This window comes from Mustela putorius, unplaced genomic scaffold (assembly GCF_011764305.1).
Source record: "Mustela putorius furo isolate JIRA1106 unplaced genomic scaffold, ASM1176430v1.1 tig00003962_pilon_pilon_pilon, whole genome shotgun sequence".
NCBI lineage: Eukaryota > Metazoa > Chordata > Mammalia > Carnivora > Mustelidae > Mustela > Mustela putorius.
The window spans coordinates 2,290,067-2,297,212 of NW_025422106.1; positions in this window are offsets into that span (position 1 = coordinate 2,290,067).

Consider the following 7,146-nt stretch of genomic DNA (forward strand, 5'->3'; position numbering starts at 1 on the left):
AACTCCATCCTACCCTGACCGACAGCCGCCTAGGGTTCTCAGGAGCAAAGACCCTCCATCTGCCTGGGGCTCCTAATACAGTTATCTCAGAAAACTCAGCCATCCTGCTTTCCTGTCCTGCCTAGCTTTCTGCCTTTCACTCAGAGTACTATCTTCCTTTCAGGTCACCCTCTACTCGCCTTCTTCTGACTCCCGTCCCCTCCAGCCCCTTGCCAGATGGTTTCCTACTAAACAGTGCCCCTGGTCTCATGTCGACTTGACTGCCAACATCACCACTGCCCAGTACCATTTATGTCTTCTCAAAATTAGACAATGCAGCCCACCACATCTCCCACACAAATAGATAATGCCCAAGACTCAGGCCATTTCTGGTCTTGCTCCCTCATTTCCCCAAAGGGGTAGATAGACAGATTTTGCCACAAGTGTCCAATCCTGCTACCCCTCTTCTCATGCCTCATTTCTACCATGCAATCATTCTGCTCCTGGACCAGGTTAGTCTTCACAGTCATCATGACCACCATGTATTTACTGAGCATCTACTATGTTCCAGGCACTTTACACAAATATCTTCAGGGGTGCCTGGGTGGCTCAGTCATTAAGCGTCTGCGTTCGGCTCGGGTCATGATCCCAGGGTCCTAGGATTGAGCCCTGCATCAGGCTCTCTGCTCAGCCAGGAGCCTGCTTCTCCCTTTCCCTCTGCTCCTCCCCCTGCTCGTGCACTCTCTCTCTCTGTCTGAAATAGATAAATGAAATCTTTAAAAAAAAAAAAAAAAGACCCACAAATGTCTTGAACTCTCATGGGCATGCAGCAAACTTGTTATTATTATTCCCATTGTACAGAGGAGGAATTCTGCCAAGGATCAAAGAAATTCAATGACCTGCCCAAGATTACAGAGCTATTAAGTGAGACAGAGAAGGAAACTGAGTCCAGATCTGTCAGGCTCCAAAGCCCAGTTCTGGCTGCCACTCCTTCCGACCTTGCTAGGGCAGCAGTGCTGGCCCCTGGAGTCCAGCTCCCCTAAATGCTGAACGTGAGGGGAATAGCATTCTCCAGCTAATGTCCAGATCAAAGCCATCCATGACCGTGCCTTTAAAAGGACAAACTGGTCCCATCTTGGATTGCGGGGACAAGTCACAGCTCTATCTGTGGTCTCTTCTAAACCTCAGTTGTCCTTCTGTGGAGACTGCACTAGGAAAATACCAAAGCTTTTCTGCCTATAAAAATGGTCTAGTGCAAGTCCTCGTCTTATTGGTAGGGAAACTGAACCCCAGAACAGCGAAACAAATAGCTCAAAGTCATCGGAAAGTTAGAAACAAAGCAGGGACAAGAACCCTGGTCTCCTAATTCCTGGTTATTCACTCTTTTCCACTCCACACCCCCACTTTCGGGCTGCACCTGGAAACCTGCAAATTAATGACTCTGGACACCAACACATTCCTCCTTTCCTTCCTTCTTCCCACCCTGCCCTCCTATGTTCCTAGGAAACTGGACAGAATCCAGAGCTGGGGCCAAAATGGTTCTCTTTCATTCAGCCAACACTTACTGAGGGTTTACCTGGGACCGGCCACTGCACCGGATCCTAATTCTATTTTAATCCAAATATCACTAGTGTCCACATCTGTCTTCAGTCTAAAGGATGAAACCAGCTGAGTCTAGAGCATCCATATCCTGGGGTACATGTGTGTGTGCCCACACTTGTGTGTGTGAACCCATCATGCCTGTGTGTGCCAGGGGCTTGAAGGTGAGGTGTCTGTTCCTTCTCTTCCATCATGGAGTTCCCCATGGGATTTGCACAGAGGTTTCTCCCTTACTTCTGCAGGTGTCCTAGAATGCACAAACTTCCGTGGGGTGAGTGTATGCCCTGTGTGTCTATTAATATCTGCCCATCTTTTCTCTCAGGATGAAGCCCCTGGCAGCTGGTTAATGACCACTCCATTTCTCCCCGAGGTCTCAGCATGGCCCAGTGCAAAGACCTCCAAAGGAATCCTCTTTGGGTCTCCATACAAAGCCCCCCAAGATCTCCCTCTTATTTCCTCCTCCCAAATTCAGAAAGAATCAAGCCTTTCAAACCCTTCTCAATGGTCCCTCTAGAGAGGAGACTAGATCCTCTTGCCCCCTGAGCTGGACAGGGAATATCCCCTCTTACCGGTCCATGGAGCCTAGAGCTGGCGGCAGCAGTGAGGGGCAGGTAGGGGTGATGTGAAAGCCAAGCTTTATAAGGGAGGCGACAGCCAGAGCCAGAGTGGGGGGCGGGTGAGAGCCCCAGGCAGGGTTGCTGCCAAGTCCTCACGGCCTCGGAAGCTTTTAGGATAATCCAGGAAACAGTGGCCCCCCAGCTCTCCTGGGGGAGTGGTAAGGGATGAGATCTGAGTCTCTGAGGTCTGCCAGGAAAGGAGGATTTCAGCTAGAAGAGGCAGCGGGGGGTGGGGGATGGAGAACAGGACTTCTTCCCTCCTGCCCTCCCCAGAGGTTGGACAGGCAGTGGGAGAGGGACAAAGTGGTCCTTATGGAATCCAGCTGAGAGATCTCGGATGGCTGGAACTCACCACATTCCATCTCCCTCCTTCTGAGGTTTTCTCTGTGGATTTGGTGGGAAGAAAGAAGTACCACTTTTTTTTTTTTTAAGATTTTATTTATTTATTTGACAGAGAGAGAGATCACAAGCAGGCAGAACAGCAGGCAGAGAGAGAGGAGGAAGCAGGCTTCCTGTTGAGCAGGGAGCCCTGATGCAGGGCTCATCCCAGGTCCCTGAGATGATGACCTGAGCCAAAGGCAGAGGCTTAACCCACTGAACCACCCAGGCGCCCCAAGAAGTACCACTTTTAAAGACTTCACACACACACACACACACACACACACACACACACACTCACCCTTCCAGCTGATCAATCCCTCCCTGTAGAGCTCCCCATCCCTGTTGAAGCCATCTCTCCCACCTCTGCTGAAGCCTCTCCTTCATTCCCTTTTCAGATATTTTCCAGTTCGGAACCCCCAGGACCCAAGGCAATCCACTCCTTGGATCTGGGATCTGTCATTGTGAAATGGAATGGGAAGACCATCTCCCTGACTTTGGATGGGGTGGAGCAGCTTGCATTGGACAAGAAGAGGTCACCTAAGACCAGAGTTAGAGCCCAGCCAAGGACATTTACAGATAGTTCAGGAATCCTGGGACTCCAGGAGAGTGACAAGGCTGGGAATATGGCCTGGGAAGGGAGATGGGGCCTGGAGGGGAATTTAGGTGGTGGCCCCACATCCCCAACTATTTACATGAACTTAATTTTAGGGTGGTTGTAAGTTTAGGCGTGTTGGCTAACAGGAGCATGTCCTGGAGCGGAGGGGGACAACAGACCAGGAAGGAGAAAGGAGATGAAACAGAATAAGACCGGTTTCCCACAGCTGTCTGAAGCTAGCAATTCTGATCCACATCGGAGAGTGGCCTGGAGACCTTTCCAGGGGTCACGTCTCATGCTCAGCCATAGCCCAGCACCCTTGGCGCTGAGGACGGGCGCTGCTGTGCACCCTCTGCACCCGCCCAGAACCCAGTGACCCAAGCCTTGCATGCCACCTCCCCCACCGAGTCTAGCACAGGGTGAGTCAGGGAGCCTTCCTCTTGAACTCTTGTCCTACCCCTCCCCCTACACCCCCAGAAATCTCTCTGACTGGGGATTCCCAGTCCCTTCATTAGCTTTTCAGCAATTATCCTGTAAAGGCCCTGACAGGTCCTTCCTCTCCCCATTTCAGAGATGAGAACACTGAAGCCCAGAAGAGCACTCAAAAGCTCAGCAGAGAGCTACCCACCCGGCAGGGGAGAGTAGCGTGGCAGGGGACTTCGGAGGCAGAGCGGCACCCCTTCCTTCAATCCTAAGCCAAGTTGGGAGGACAGGGCCAAAGCAGCTCCCCGGGAGAACCCAGGCGTCAGGACTGTGGCGGGCTCCAGGGAGGGGCTTCCCTGTCCCTCCCCACCTTCCAGCCCAGAAAATCAGAGTGAGGGGGGGAAACAAGCTGGGGAGACCACACAGGTGGAGTAAATAATGTTAATACGGGAGCATTATCACTAGGGCATTTCCTCATGGATAAATGTCTCAAATACCAAAGGATGCCTCCAAATTATAGTTAATTACAGAGTTGATTTGCATAAATTATAAGGTGAGCATACAAATTCTTTCAATCGGTTCCATATGCTTAGGTAGCAGGTCCAGTCCAAAAGATGGGAGAATCTTGGGGTGGGGGGATTGGGAGGGGGGGAGGAAAAGACTTAGTCCTTGGCCTGGACCTGCTGGCCCACACGCCTTCTCCCAGCCTTTGGATCAGTAAAGGATGTGTGGAGACCCTGACTGCTTTGCTGAGAGAGGAGCTATGAAGGCGACCCAGACCCTATTTGGCAGGCGACCCCTTTTCCCCTTCTATTCGCACCTCGGGAACAACCCAACAAAGTGCTTTCCCACCAGCGATGAGGGGTGGAGGGGAGAGGACGGCCAGCGGTGGGCACAGCAGGGGCCTAGAGCTCTGTGCTGGGGTGGGGGGGCTTTGGAGCCGCATCTGGGCTTCAGAGGGGAGGGGAGGAGCCCTGGAGGAGGCCGAAGACCAGGGACCTTAATGGCCCATCCAGGCCCCTCTCCTGCTCTCGGCTCCCCCCACTCCCCAGTCGCCACCCCCCCACCCCCGTCACCCCCTCCCCCAACTACAGTCATTCTCAGAGCCAACCCTGGATCCCAAGTTTGATGTTGCCGCTGCCTACACCTTCCAGGTGGCTCCGCAGAGGCTCAGACTCCCAGACTTTTGTCTCCAGCGACTGGGCCCGTTTCCTCTGCCCTAGCCTCCCAGCCCCCACCTCCGCCCCTACCCACCTCCACCTTCACCCACCTCCAGCGACTAAGAGACTAAGACTCTACTTCCTCCTCTAGCTCTCAGGTTTGTCCCTCCCTCCCTCCCTCCTGGCCCCCATCCTCACCCGGAGGCCTGCCTCCTTCTAGTCCTCCATCTTTCTCCTCCTTGCCCAGCCTCCCTCCCCCAGGCACCAACAGCTCCTCCCATCCACCAACAGCTTTCTGCCCCAGCTGCTCACCCTCCTGCCCTCAAGCTTTTCTACCTCACGCTACCCACAAACCCTTACCGTATGTGGTTCTCTCATTTTCCCACCATATACCTGCTCTGAAGACTGAAGCTACCGGATTAGTTTGAGTAGAAATGAGGAGTCTGGGCTGAGGTTCCCCAGGTGCCCTGAGTGACAGTTTACCTTTGTCTTCTCATCAGAAAGTCAGCAAGAGGGGCGCCTCAGTGGCTCTGCCTTCGGCTCAGCGTCCTTGGAGGTCATGATCTCAGGGTCCTGGGATCGAGTCCCGCATCAGGCTCTCTGCTCAGCAGGGAGCCTGCTTCCTTCTCTCTCTGCCTGCCTCTCTGCCTACTTGTGGTCTCTCTCTGTCAAATGAATAAATAAAATCTAAAAAAGAAAGAAAGAAAGTCAGCAAGACGGAGGGGGGAAAGAAGAAAGAGCCTAAAATGGCTTCTGGTATCTAGTAACTGCTTAATAAATAAGTGTGGAAAGAAGGAAGGAAGAAAGGAAGGAAGGCATGAAGGAAGGGGTTGGAAGTGGGCACTGTCTGTGAAAATTCCAGGGAAGTATCAACTTGGCAACAGGAATTACTTCTCTCCTGGAATAGTTTTCAGATCTCCTATGGGATTTCTGCCACTTCTGGCCCAGCCACCTAAGGTGTCCCTTAAACTAGTAACAGATGAATCATGCTGAAATGCCGGTCCGACTTGGCCCTCTCCAACTCAAAGTCCTCCAGTGGCTCCCAGTGCTACCTGGGAAGACACCCCCCCACCCACCCACTGGCTTCTGTCCCTTTTGCAATCTCCACTTCCATTGATCTTTGTACAAACCCTGCAGCCCAGCACCACATGCATGTCCAGCCACCAAACATGTCCAGCCTTCCTACTTTTGCTCCAACTCTTTTCGCCCCCGCTGCCCTATCTCTGCCCCAGGAAAGCAGATCAGCCTTCCAGCTCCTGGCTCAAAGCCTGCTTTCTCTAATGAGGTCTTCCCTTATTAGCACATCCTTGGCTTGCTCCTCAGAACTTCCCGAATGCTAATTGCCACATGCCCCCTTTCCACCGAGTTGTTTTCTTATCTTTCCCACCGGTCAGTTGGCTCCTGGAGGGCAGGGGCAATCTTTTTCTTTTCTTTTCTTTCTTTCTTTCTTTCTTTCTTTCTTTCTTTCTTTCTTTTTTTTTTTTTTTTTTTAAAGATTTTATTTATTTATTTGACAGAGAGAGAGATCACAAGCAAACAGACAAGCAGGGGCGGGGGAAGCAGGCTCCCTGCTGAGCAGAGAGCCTGATGAGGGGCTCCATCCCAGGACCCTCAGATGTGAAGGCAAAGGCTTAACCCACTGAGCCACCCGGGCGCCCCAGGGGCAATCCTTCTCATGCCATGCACACCACCTGGCACTTGTCTCTAAGAAAGGTGGATAAGCCATGGCTGAGTGAATTCGAAAATTGCTTCCCTGAAATCAAGACTTCCAGAAGCTCCTCAGTTTGGGAGGGTAGCAGTGAGGGTGGAAGCCTGGGGTAGGTGGGAAGACACAACAGAGGCCTTGAAACCCAAAGATTTATGAAGGAAGTGAGCCCAGCTTCCCAGACACACACACACACACACACACACACACACACTCGCATGCACACTCGCACGCACACACGCACACACCCTGGCCCCTGCTTGCTTGTGTGATGGAAGGACCCCGCAGTATATCTGGGACCCGCAGAGCTTGGGTGAGCGCTGAGGGATGGGGGAAGGCTCTGTCCTGTCAGCCTGCTTGGAATAATGAGTTGAAGTTTGGAGCAAAGGGAGCAAGAGCAATGAGTCGGAACTAAGAGAAAGAGCCGGTGGGCTGGCAGCCATGGAGAAGAGCAGAGGCAGAAACAGCAGAGTTCCCTTTATCCCTCTGTGGGCACTTAAAATCCTTGCTAGGGTGGCTGATTATGTCATGCTTCAGCTCAAAAACATTCACTAGCTTCCCATTACCTACAGGAGAAAGTCCATTCCTTCAGCCTGAAATGGAAGCCTCATTCCCCATCTGATCTCAGCCCACCTTCCAGCCTCACCCCTCTCCCTCGCCAGGTCCCGGCCACAGGAGGCTTCTAGT